This window comes from Chinchilla lanigera, unplaced genomic scaffold (genome assembly GCF_000276665.1).
Source record: "Chinchilla lanigera isolate Chin_1 unplaced genomic scaffold, ChiLan1.0 scaffold00108, whole genome shotgun sequence".
Classification (NCBI taxonomy): domain Eukaryota; kingdom Metazoa; phylum Chordata; class Mammalia; order Rodentia; family Chinchillidae; genus Chinchilla; species Chinchilla lanigera.
Genome location: NW_004955509.1, coordinates 4,731,642 through 4,745,692, shown reverse-complemented (window position 1 = coordinate 4,745,692; position 14,051 = coordinate 4,731,642).

Here is a 14,051-nt window from a genome sequence, read left to right as displayed (position 1 = left end):
CAGCAGGAGTCACTCTCACACCTGGGCCTGGAGCGGTGCCATTGCCAAAACTGGTGGGCAGCTGCGTGATGGGAACCATGGCCTTTCCTAGAGGAAAACGGCTGCTGTCCAACCGAGCCGGGCAGGGAGTGAGCTGGGGGAGTAATACGTTGACCTCCCTCTGTTCCTTTCTCAGAGCTACTGCTGGTGGACCCTGTTGGTGAGAACCAACCAGAAGCTACCACTTTCCAGGCTGGAGGGACAACTCAGGAGCTCACGCTGCTTTCCATTTGGGCCCTGAAGGTATCCGGAGACCCTGAAGACATCTGGGTCACACAGACACCCACCAGAGCTGTTGCCTGTGACTGCGTCTGTCTAGCACCTCAACCTTCCTTCCTCTGGTAATAGAAGCTGCTTTGTCTTACAGAACCACCTTCCTCCAACTTCGTGGGGTTTGCTCTCCCCCCACTTGATGACAAGGGTGGCATGACATCAAGCCCTAGCCAGTCATAACACCCCCTCTCCCCCACACTGGAGGTGTGACCCAAGTAGAGACAAGGGACTTGTTCTTGGAATTGAATCTCTTCTGTCCCTGCTTGTTTCCTTCCTATTACCTGTTCATCCATCCATCCATGGAGAGTAAAAGAAACTCTCTTCCTCCAGGATCAACTAAGCTGCATGACATGAACATAGCCCTCTCCTGCCAACACATGGAAGACTATCTAGGAGATAAAGAAACAACACAAACTGGGTGTGGTGGCACATGCCTGTAATCCCAGTACTCAGGAGGCTGAGGCAGGAGGGTTGCCAGAGTTTGAGGCCAGCCTGGGTTCCATAGTGAGTTCAAGGCCAGCCTGAGCTACATAGTGAGACCTTGCCTCAAAAAACAAAATAAAGACACCAATGCAGATAAGCAGAGCTGAAAGAAGACTGGAGGGGCAGATAGCCCTTATGATGTCATTTGACCTTTTAAAGTCCCTGAAGTAGGTTCTATCTTTTTTTGTTTGTTTGTTTGTTTGTTTTCCGGTACCGGGAACCGAACTCACGACCTTGCACTTGCCAGGCAGGCACTTTGCCGCTGAGCTAAATCCCCAGCCCCAGGTTCTATCTTTTGACTTGCCAGTTTACTGAGCCAATGTACCCCCCTTTCTTCCTTAAACTATCTTGAATTGTTTGTGCTAGAGCCCTGGCTAACAGAAAACATATACTCAGACACACACCAGCCTACCTTTCCTCTGCACTCTCTTCCGGTCTCTGTCCTTAAAACTAGCGTTCCTGGAAATCTGTAATCCCATCAACTCCCACAGAAATGCTACATTCTCTTAGTGTGGTATACAAAAGCAAGCAACTTTGTGTTTTTAAAAAATAAATTTAGATTAGTATATTATTAAGGATGGTATTATAATTTTCATTTTAAAATATTCTTTAATGGCATTCATAAAAAATAAAGACAAAGTTTGACTTTCCCCCATTTAACAAGTGATGCATGCTGTTTAATTTATTTCAAATTAAGTATGCAAGAAAGAGCACGGTTTATCTACAAATTCAAAATGACATTTTAATATTGTGTTTGTGGACCAAATGTGTATTAATATGCAGATTGAAATTTAACTATGTGTTGAAGCCCTCCAAACAGCTTCCGTGACCTGATATTTGGAATTCTTGAATTTTGTGCTTAAAAAAAATCAATTACTTTATTATTATAATTTTCATGTTTTGTTTCTAAAAGAGGAGACATGAGCACTTTCTGGCTGCTATTTGCAAGTACTTTCCAGAAATAACACACTGTTGGGTGGGATAATTTTATTTCCAATAAACGAAAGCCAAATTGGATAAAAGTTTCTTCTTTTAACATTCATCTAGAAAAACTACAACTATCTTGATGTACTTGATGTATGATATGAATGGACCTTATAGGTAGGTCTGAGGTCAGAATTCAGAATTATCATTTTTATGTCCTTCATCAGTTCACCCTAATTTTTTTCTACCATATTAACCATTTTAAAGGAATAGTTCAGTAACTCATTCAATTTAAAATTAGTATTCTTGATGCCACCACTATTTAGCCAATAATCCACTTGAGAATAAGTTAGACAACTGAATAAAAATAATCAAAAGCTGTAAAATGGTCAGATCCACTGCAGAGCTGAGCACAGTGGTGCATGCTTATAGTCTTGGCTACTAGGGAGACTGAAGCAGGAAAACCGCTTGAACCCAGGAGTCTGAGATCAGCCTGAGCAACACAGCAAGGTCATGTCTTTAAAAACGAAAACAGAAAAGGCCACCGTAGCAGATGAAGCATCAGCTGAGTGAGCAATTGACCAAGCAGCTGCTTTGGGAACAGGCTCAGCTGATCCCCAGAAATTGCCCCCCAACACCTAAACAACACTGGGAGGTGTTTACAGTTGAAATTAGAATAGATCCCACTATTACTTTTTAAAAATCATGAGCCTGAGAACACTTTTATACAGCCCTGGGTATTAGCATCAGAACTGAAGTTGAGCATCATGGATCCATATCCTGGTTTGACCTCTTACTAGCTTTATGTCCTGAGCAAGTCATTTCCTTTTTCCTTTTCTGAGTTCATGTATGTAAAGGTGAGGATTTCAAATACCTACCTAGTAAGCTTGGCCGGTCCACAATCTGGGCGTGTCACCATCAGATGCCAAGACAGGGAGAGTGCCACCTTGGGTTTGGTTTAAGTTGTTTCCACTTCACTGTACTATCAAACTAGCAGATGGATAATGATTCAAATGAGTGAAGAGATGTTGCTTGTCAAAGGAGCCCTACCAGAGTGAGAGTTCACCATGCTAGAGTAGCGAAAAGCCCAAATCATTACCTCATTAGGTGGGGGCAGGCAATGGTTTTCAAAGTGTGGTCCCCAGACTGGCATTTTTAACCTATGTATTTGTGAGAAACAAAAAATTCTCAAGCTCCACCCAGCCCAGATCTATTGAATCAGGAACTATGGGACTGGGGTCCTGTCATTTGTGTTTTAATGAGTCTTTTAGAGGTGAAAAACTACAACATTTGCAAAGTACCCAATATCGAACTGATTCAGATATCTCAGGACCATGTACTGGAAGACAGTGGAGCAATATCTTCAAAAACAGACGGAAATGGGGCTGGGGATTTAGCTCAGTGGCACAGCACCTGCCTGGCAAGTACAAGGTCATGAGTTCGATTCCCGGTACTGGAAAAAAAAAAAACAAAACAAAAAAAAAGAGGGAAACAAAATGTTATAACCTAAAATATTGTACTTAACTAAGGCATTGATCAAATGTGAAGGCAAAATAATAAAAATATCTTCCAAAGTAGACATTAATTAAAAAATCTGCAAGCCCTCCAAGGATTCTGAGGCACACCCAGGTGTGAGTACCTGCGTCACAGTATGGAGCAAGTCCTTGTTTCATGATCTTGTTCTCCTTCTCGTGGGCCTACTTACCACCCGGAGCTGTTGTGAGAGAAAAATCCTGTATGCAAAGCTGTATACCAACATAAAGGATTTGTTTCTCTCTGGAAAAAATGTTAGCAAATTTCACAACTGGTTCTACATAACACTGTTCAATCAGTCCTGCCAATAGGCACAGGACTGGACTATCCCAAAAGGTAAAGGTCCCGAGCATCTTTCCTTGTGGCCTCTTGGGGTCACGTGCATTTTTACATGTGAAGAGGAAGGGATGGCATGTCAGGAGCCTGCTAGCTGAGACCATGTGCCTGAGGTCCTGGCTCCAGGAACACTTTCCTTGATTGCTTTTAGCAGCACTGTCCAGTGGAACTTTCTGTGAGGACAGAAATGCTCTAGAGTCTGCACGAATCAATGCTGTCCAATATGCAAGCCACTAGCCACACAAAGAACCTGAGAATGTGCCTAGTGCCAGCGAGGAACCACACTGTAAACTTAATTTCAATTTAACTAACTTAAATCTGAATAGCCACAAGTGGGTCCCACGCAGCTTGGTGTTCTCTTTTTAAAGGCAATCTTTGGAGGGATGATGGCTGAGAAAAGCAATACATCCAATGACCAAAGAGAAAAATTTGTAGACTCATTCATACAGTCATGCTTATTTCTCTGCAAACAAATTTACCCTCTACAGACAGGTTGTGACAGGAAATGAGAGGCAGTCTAGACAGTTTAATGGAGTCAAGGATAATTCTGGGCTAGGAGCACGGTCTTAGGTACTAGGTCCTAGGAAGGAATGCTACCTGTGGTCATGCCACTGACTGTAAAATGGACCTTCCCTCCGTAATTGCTCAATTGCTTAAATATCTCAATGGCTGATCACAATATTCAAGTCATCACGGGAACTGAAAAAATGAAATCTATATTCTTTTCTTAGGGCTATACTTATGCTTTTGCTTTGCTTCAAAAGCAAAACAAAAAGTATGGCAACTAGAATATTGCTAGTTCTCTGGAAAACTTAATAATAGTTTTCCAACAACCCTGTAATTTTAAGATGTGATCAGATAGAGGTGTCTTTATGCCTCCATCCCCTCTCACCCTCGCTCTCTGCTGTAACTATCTCCTCTTTTGGTATTGACAAGAAACCGGTTCTTGAAGCCTCCAAATCCATCATTGGTAGAACAAAGAAGGTATTATTTCACAGTTACACACTAAGCAGATCTCTGATGTCATTCTTTTTTTTTTTTTTTTTTTTGGTTTTTCTCCGGTACCAGGAACCAAACTCACAACCTTGCGCTTGCCAGGCAGGCGCTTTGCCGCTGAGCTAAATCCCCAGCCCTTCTGATGTCATTCTTAAGTAGAGGAAGGGATTTTGAAATTGTCACTCCTTCCCTAGGAATAGCAAAGAAATGCCAACCTGGTATTTTTAGGAAGTAAATGATGTTCTAGGAAGCAGGTCGGTTCTATAAAACTCAGGCCCTCCTGTTTCCAAGAAGTTTTGGGTCAAAGAGTAATGATTTCTGGTTTTTCTCTTTCAAAGGAAGGTTTCAACATAAGAAACAGCCAGCAGGCTTTTAAATGAATATTAGTAACATCATGTCTAGACAATTACCTTTGATATTTTCCTAACTTTTTTTTCTATTGCCTAAAATATATAGATGTTTAGCTTTCATACTTTTCCTTCTGTCTTCAGAAGCAGAACACTCTTTTCTGGTTCATATTAAGACTTCCTCACGGAGTGGGGTTGTTCTCAGCAGACCAGCACTCCCTGGAAACTTATTAGAAATGCAAGTTCTCAGGCCCAGACCCTCTAGCTCAGAAACTCAGAGTAAAGCTCAGCAACCTGTGTTTTAACAAATCTGCGGTGATCTCAAAACACAGTGAGATAAGAGCATTTCCTGCTGCTGAGCCTATTTGATGACTCAGATTTGTTCTGAGATGCCGAACAGCTACTCACAGCCCTGCTTAAAAAGTCCTTGACAAGCCATGGGATTTTATTCCTTTGTCAGTTGGCCTTGTCCTCCAAAAGATATTTAAAAAAGTAAACAGCACTCACAGCGGCACTCTACAGATATAAGTCTGTGTCTTGCACCCGGACTCATTTGGAGGAGGGTGGAGATGGGTTATGTGGATGAGGTGGCGTATGCGGAAACCCACGGATTTGAAAATGCTTCCTTTCCCTCTTATGTAGGTAAATAAGTATGTGTGGGTTTGTTTTAAAATCAGGTTGGTAGAACACCCAGCATAGATTTGGAGTCACTGGGGCATAAAACCTCATTTTTATAGTCATCCATCATGGCTTATCCCTCAGGAGAGATTTAAACACTCCATCTTTAATTTAAAAGGTTACTGTTAATTCAGCTTCTCACTGGATTTATACTATGTATGGATCTAGGGGTACTATTTCAAGTACGATGGCTACAGAAGTATAATTTAACCCACATGCTCTCCCTCTCCAGTTCCTCCTACACATTCCTACCAGATAAACTGTGTTAAACCCAGCTCCAATCGTAGTGTTGAAACAGGAATGAGCGAGACAGTAGTTAGGATTTTATTAGGTGGTAAGGACAGCAGCCCCAAAATGGAGTCGAGAGGCCCAAAATGGAGTCTGCTGAGTCATGACCCTCCAGGGATCTTACAAAAACATCTGCCAGGCCTCCTTCTGCTCTCCGGGACCTCCCCAGAGCATGATCAGGCAGGCCACGAGTGGATACTGCAGAGATTGGCCCCTAAAAAGTACATAGTCTCCTATAGGACAGAGATTTTATTGCTTACAAAATGGCCTGAGCTCCTTTCTAAATCCCTTAAAAACCCTCAAAGAGCCTTCATGGCTATCCTCTCAGAATCCCCTCCTGGCTAGCAGGAGCTTTACTTCCTTGCCTATATATCTTTTGCTTTCTTGCCTTTATATCTTTTAAATAAATTTGTTTGCACCCTGCCTCATCTGTCCTTGGTTTCATTCTTTGTCACTGTGGGACATGACCCTGTATTCTGGTAACAGCATTCCCCACCTTCACTGATAGCTCTTCAATACCTACCAAATTAAGTTCATACTTTTCACCTGGCATCCAAGACGGAAACCATAGATATTAAGTTGAACCATATGAAATTGTCATTTTAATGGGAAGAAATGGCCAAAAATTAGCAATTTCATATGTTTTAATCTAATACTATCTACCCTATATTTAATTATTAAGCTCCTGCATAGTCTTTTTCTTTGCTATAATATAAGATTTAAGCTTCTTGGAATTTTAATGCTTAATGTTAAAATGACTAGCCCCTACTTCTGGTAAAAAAAAAAAAAAATCTCAGATAAAGAGAAAGTGCTCCCTCTTCTCCTGCGGCTACAGAGATGTGGACAATACTGCGTGGAATAGAGCCAGTCCTGTATCATATAATCCAAATTGGGAACATTTGTTCAAGTATCTGTCCTCCTCTCCTTTTGGTCATGTTGTCTTCTGTTTGCTCTTGCTTTAAAATTAATCCTTGGGAGTGCTATGTGTAAGGATCTTTATTTCTGAAGCTGCCTAGATATCAGAATTTGTTGTTTTGCCCAGTGACATGGAACTTATAACACCCAAGAGTGTGCATTTCTGATTGGTCATCTTATTTAACAATGTGTTGCTCTTGTAATAATAATACTATATTATCAATTTTGTTTTCTATAAGGTAACAAATATTTCTGCTACAGTTCTTTGTTCAACACAAAGATGTTCTAAATCTTATGACTACTGGATTCCTGATTCAGTTTATCTCACTTAAATTACCAAGAGGATCCACGCCATGGACCCAGTCCATTTCAGCTTCTCCACTTCCCTTATGCACATACACCATGCTGTAAATACCTCCTCTCTTCTGGGCCTTTTTCTGTGTGCTGTTCTCCTCTTAAGACACCACCCTTCCATTCCTATCTCAACTATCCAAATCCAAGCCACGCTACTCCTTTGTGAAGCCTTCCCCAATCCCATACGGTATGATTCACAGTAAACCTCAGTTCACGAAAGCTTCTGTTTGCACACAATTCATTTTACAAATTTTTGGCAAAATTTGGCTTCCATTTGCAAATTCTACTCTGGGTGACAAACACAATCATGGCTATCTTCCCCACACAAACGCAAATGTAGCCATCTTCCCCAAAATCAGAAAACCAATTAAGTCTGTAAACCAAGGTATCTTTAGCAGTATGTACCACGGTCTCCTTGATTTACAGTTATCTGTGTATTTCCCTTCTTTCTCCGAGTAGACTTTGTCCCACTGTGGACAAAGAAAGCACCTTACTCTTTTGCCAGGTACCTAGCAAACAGCCTTGCCCGTCAGCATGCTCTCAATCTAAAAAATAACACTGAAGAAGTTTTCTACAACCAATATTAAGGATCATCTTCATCTAACTGAAGATGAGGCTCCTACACCAACCCTCTCTCCTTCCGCATGGTGGGAAGTCAACTCCCTACCACACCTTGAAGATTCTCAGGCCTGGCTTGTTGTCACTCTTGCCAGGGCCACACAGGGAAGAACTGGTGACTCCATATTCGCACAGATGATCCTTGCCGTAGCCTGGTCCCTTGGCTCCTTGATCTCATCGTCTCTCCATCTGCCACAGATAGCCTTCCTTTGGTTTCATCCTGGATATAACTGTTACCAGCAACCAGCAACTTCAAATGCCCTATTCTCCAAACACAGCCCAACATAATCCCAAAATAACTGGTGTTTCAAAGTATGAAGATGCATCCCCTCTCCTTTCTTTCAGTGGAAACTCCAACATGTTTTTGTGTTTTGTTTTGTTTTGCTTTGTTTTGTTTTGCTTTGTTTTGTTTGTGACAGGATTTCATTAAATTGCCCAGGCAGGACTCAAACTTGTGATCCTTCTGCCTCAGCCTCTCAAGTGCTGGGATTATGTTCCCCTGCCCAGGACCAATTTAAAGATCAAGAGCAATTGCTCTCCCCTGCTTGGGAAGGTGAGACACTATGAGTTCGTTTAAAGTTCTATCTACATATCCCTTTCCACAACATTAAGAAAACGTCATTTTCTATGTCAAGAAACACCCACCCCAACCCCACCTCCAGTGGTTAGAGGGTGGAGGACTAAAGCTTCCCCAGCTGTCTTCCGTTCTTCATGCTGGTTTACTCAGACCGTACAATAAACTCTTAGAGTTCAGTGAACTACCCCCAAACAGTCCTTTGGAAAACTGCCTCACCACCTGTAGGCCTCATTTCTTTTCCTTCTGTCCTTTCCCATTGGAAACTGGGAGCACAAAACCGCAGGCTTAAATAGGCAAAGGCTGGGAAGCATTTTGCCTGTCTTTGCCCATGGATGTTCCCACTTACTGAGGGACTTTTGCTGTTGCCCCAGAGTTGCTAAAGCTGGAAAGAAAAGCACCAGGTGTTCTCAGTCCTAAAGAAAGGCTACAGCAAAGCCAGTCATGGTGGTGCATGCCTGTAGTGCCAGCACTGGTAGGAGCCTGAGGCAGGAAGATCTCCAATTTGAACCCAGAATGGACAATTTAGCAACTTAGGGAGACCCTGTCTCAAAATTTTAAAAAAGGTTGGAGAGGGGGTTGACTTAGGAAGTAGCTCAGTGAAAAGACCTAGTTCAATCCCCGGTACCAGAAAGTAAATAAAGGCTGCAACCAGACAGCGGACACGGTCCCTCAGTACTAAGAGAGGGCAGACGTGGCTCTATTGAGACCTGGAGCACACCACCGCCCTTTCCCAGTCTCTGTTAAGAGGATGAGGTAAGGGTGGTGGTGCGGGTGGGGTGTGATGGGCTGTTGTCTCTGGGGGCTGAGTGGCAATGCGGTGGCTCCCATGTTCCCCCAAGGCTAAGGGAGTCGTTCCAGGGTATGAGCTCTGCATGAAGGGAAAGCTGGCAGCCCGGTGAGCTGGTGAGAGAATTCTTGGGCTAGTTTGACAAAAGCTGAAGTTATAGGGCCGGGCGTGGTGGCGCATGCCTGTAATCCCAGCACTCGGGAGGCTGAGGCAGGAGGATCGCTGTGAGTTCGAGACCAGCCTGGACTACAAAGTGAGCTCAAAGGCAGCCTGAACTGCATAGCGAGACCCTGTCTCAAAAAGACAAAAAGAAAAAGAAAAAAAAGAAAAAGCTGAGGTTACAGTTGTGTGAGAATCTGGAGTTTGCTGCCCCCTCGTGGTCTAGAGATACCTGACCGCGGGAGTCTCCAAAGGTACTACTGAGGGGTGGGTGGCCGTGGCTGGGAAGTCAATCTCGCCTTGATCCCTCAACCCTACAGCCTTCAGAACGCAGAAAAGGGTCTCAGCCCTTCCCACGGCTCCCACTCAGGAGCACCGGGCCGCTCTGCGGGAGTTCCCTGAGGAAGAAGCCGAGGAAAATCTGAACACTGTCGCCTCAGCGTTCAGAGCAGCCTCCTGCCTTGAGACACCCACTGAGCAGATCCCAGCATCCGACCTGGAAAAGGGACCTTTGCACGGGAAGATCTGTTTCCCTTCTCCCCTCCTTGCCCGCCTCCACACCGGAAGATATGATCTTGAAATTGTAATTAGGATTGTGAGCTCTACCAGCGAAGAGAGCCCACAGAGTTATGAGACCTGCCAGGGTATCCTTAATGAGTAGGGGAAAGGGGGCACATGCTGGAAGGTGGTGATTGGAAAAAACTAAAATGGTTTCACACCAGGCTTGGTGGCACACGCCTGTTATCCCAGCACACGGGAGGCTGAGGCAGGACAATCGTTGTGAGTTCAAGGCCAGCCTGGGCTACAAAGTGAGCTCAAGGACAGCCTGAACTGTGTAGCGAGACCCTGTCTCAAAAAGACAAAAAAAAAAAAAAAAAGACACACAAAAAAGGTTTCCCATAGGGTCTGCCACTGAGACCCAACAACACATCAGTTACAGATACCAAATGCAAGGTATGGACTTTAGAAACAGACAGAGAAGAGACCAAACTATCACTGTGCAACTTAATAGCTTTATTACCTCAGGAAGTCCTGTCGGAGCCTCAGGTTCTTCAACGACATCACTAATAGATTCGTAAAAAGATTAAGGGCAGTGCATATAGAGAAATAGAAGCTATTATTTGTGTATGTGCTGACACTTGGAGGGAGGCATCAGTTTCCTTTGACAAAAGATTTGAAGCAGTCTATGACAAAATGAACTCGTAGAATTGAGATAAGAAATAAGGAACGAGGAATGCTGAAGTGCTAATCATAAACTAAACTTGGTGACTTGAGTTTCAATGTTGGTTTTGCATTTCCTGGCAGCTGAGGTGCAAAGGGAAACCCGCTAATGTGTATAGCTACAGTTGTCCCAGAGGGGGAAGGATGGTACCTCTTTGGGGGAGACAGTTTTTCCTGCCTCTAAATTTCAAAAGGAGATTTTCTGCATTGGCCCATAAATTACCTCAAAATCTGACTATCTTTACAACGGATTTCCAACAGCTTTAGAACTAGTAATGTACTGACTGGGACTAGAACAAAATTCGGTAGCAATTACTATCCATAATTCTTCAAATTCTTTCAGATGAGCTTTCCCTAATACCGTATATTCATTGTGACATCATACAAAGAACATTTATACTCATTACCGCCACCTCCGAGGAAATATGTTTATTTGTCACCCATGCAGAAAGGTTCAGAATGAGGACAGATTAAAGCAAAAGTATTTGCAGGTGAAATTTGCAGGTGAAATAGCTCAATTCAAAAGGCTTTTCTCTTTCCCAAGGCCAATTCTGGCCATATTACTCTCTCATCAAAGGCTGGGGTCACCTTTCATGGACACCTGCACATAAAATAAATAGCCTTTGCAAGGCACTGCTACAGATGAGCGTTCCCGCTCCAACACGGAGGCGCCGCAACTAATCTGCATATGCTAACGTGAGTTTCCAGGGACGATGCCAAAATAAGCTCCTGTCCTCCCTCACCTTTACTTTAATCCCCACATAGGTTTTGCTTTTACCATATGGTAATTATTTCCAAATCACAAGTGCAAACACTCACTCTGATTGGAAAATTAGCAGATTTCAAACTCAGGTAATTTGTCCCTAATGAGGAACTTGTTGAACTGAATTTAACAATTAACTCATACACCCCTTGATGCCTGTGACTATGGCAGTGAAGCGGGGAGACTGAAGGGCTAGTGTGGGGCTGGGGACAGGCAGGACTTTGGGTATAACACGTAGACCAGGATAGGGAAGGCATGTTTATGTGCCTGTAAGAACGTCAGCAACTTGGCTGTTTAAAGGGATACACGTGTGTGGTGAAGCCAACTCCCATTACACACCAAAGTAGAGACAACACTATAATGAGCTCCATTTGCCCGTCACCCAGCTCACCTTACCGTCCCACGACTGACCTGCTTCACTTGTGCCGGGAGAACTAGAGACCTGAAAGATGGACAGGGAAGAGGAGGGAATGGAAGAATAAAAGAGAGTGTGGTGCCTCTCCTCTGTCCAATTCCCTCAAGTTCCAAGTTCTTCGGGGGGCAGAGGTAAGATAGGTGAGTTTTAGATGGCTGCTGGCATAGTGAGGGTCCTCTCCATAGGTATTTTGCATATGGCTCTGTAGAGCCTGGGAAGAAAGGGCTGAACTCTTGTCTACCCGTCTCTGGCACTCTCCTCATACCAGGGGTGGCACCCCTTGATTTCTACCTGCAGGTCCCAGCAGAGCCCAGGCTGGGAGGATTTGAGGGACCTCAGCCCAGCACTTGGAATCAGCACCATCACTCCGACCTCAACTGTGTGTGCCCTGATGATTGGTGCCCAAATCTCAAGACCCGGTCCCCAGTTCCTGCCCAAGGCTCTGTTACCTGCTCCGAGCCTCCTTCCTTCCAGAGCAATGCTGTCCCGCAGACACATGGCTATGGAGCCTTTGAAATGTTGATAGTGAGACTGAAGAGCTAATGTTTAAATTTTATTTACTTTGAGTTGAGATTTTAAAATATACTTGATTCAATTATTGGGAAACTGAGTATGTTGGGAGGTGAATCTATGTTTTCTTTTTTTTTTTTTTTTTGGTTTTTTTTTGGTACCAGGAACCGAACTCACGACCTTGCGCTTGCCAGGCAGGCGCTTTGCCTCTGAGCTAAATCCCCAGCCCCCGTGAATCTATGTTTTCAACTGTAAATTCTACAAAATCTAAATTCAAGTCAAATATTTTTTATAAGAATTTAGCATCCAAATTGAGACAGTCTGGAGTTTGAAATTTTAATGAGAACAAAAGAATGTAAAATGTCAAGAATTTTTAAATATTGATAAATGGAAATGATAATATTTTGGATATACTGTACTGGATTAAGTATGTTTTATTATTAAATTCCCCTGCATTTTTTTTTTTTTTTTTTTTTACTTTTTAAAATGTAGCTATGAGAAAAAAAAATTTTCTTGGTACCAGGAATCGAACTCAGGACCTTGTGCTTGCCAGGCAGGTGCTTGTGCAGCTGAGGTATATCCCCAGCCCAGCTATGAGAAAATTTAAAGTTACAATGGGACTCAAGTTAGATTTCTACTGCACAGCACTGCCCAGAGCTAAAATTGTCCTTTACCTACAAGTATTCTCAAGGAATGTGATCGTCTTGTCCCCAAGCTCCCACCCCATGACAAAGGCTCACTTCTGCCTGACGTGCTGTGTGGCACTGGGTCTACCTGGGTGCTTGTCCGAGGGGCCACCTCTGTGACCTGAGAATTCTAAGGTCACTTGCTTTCACGTAAGCACCTCACTGCTGATGCTCTCTGGGAGATTCCTGAAGACATGCCCACAGAAATCTAACTGAGGATTGGTAATAACAATTCTTGGCTTAGGAAAGAGTTTCCAGGGTTTCATGATGCTAAAATAAATGAAAAGTTTATTCCCAAAATGTAGCCAACTGGATATACTCAAAAGGGACCCCAAGTCAACGTACAGGGGCAAGGGGGACTCATTACAAGGAAATAAATATTTTTTTAAAAGATGAGCAAATGGTAATCTGAAACAAAATGAACTTTATTTAGCTGCCTGGGAAGAAAGGCCCATGTGAAACAAGTACAAATTCAGGTGGTAGCTCCTTGTGCTACTTGGGAAAAGCAGACAGAGGGTGAAGGGAGAAAAGACACTACACCTGCCCGCATTCCCAACGCAGGTCTCTGCCGGACGCCCACAGGCCAAGGATGCATTTTTTCTTTGCAACGGCTCGTTGAACTGGTTCACTTCTTTGGCTACGGTGCAGGCACCACTCCCAATGATGCCCAGGATAGGCTCCTTGTCATCCAGATGGCAAATCTGATCTGTTGTCTTGAAGTCAGCCTGTTTGTTCACTAATCGCTTTTAAACTGTCAGACAAAATTTCTTTTTTCTTAAGCAAAAAGTAGACAAATACACATGTGTACTTATAAGACAAATCTTATCTTTGGCATTCAAAGTTGTAAGGGAAACAAATGTGAGAAATTACAACAAATTGCATGAATGATGACAACAGCACTATCCACAATAGGTAAAGGTGGAACAATTCAAATAGCCAACAACCAAAGGAGGAATAAAGGAAACCCGTTACATACAAATTCTGAAATGCTACTCAGCCAAAAAGGAATGATGTACTGATACAGGGAAAAAAAATCCAAGAACCTCAAAAGCGTTATGGCAGACACAAAAGCGAACATATGGTCTGATTCCACTGGTAGGAGATACTGAGAAGAGTTTCCTGCAGGCGGAAAGCAAATCAGAGGCAGGT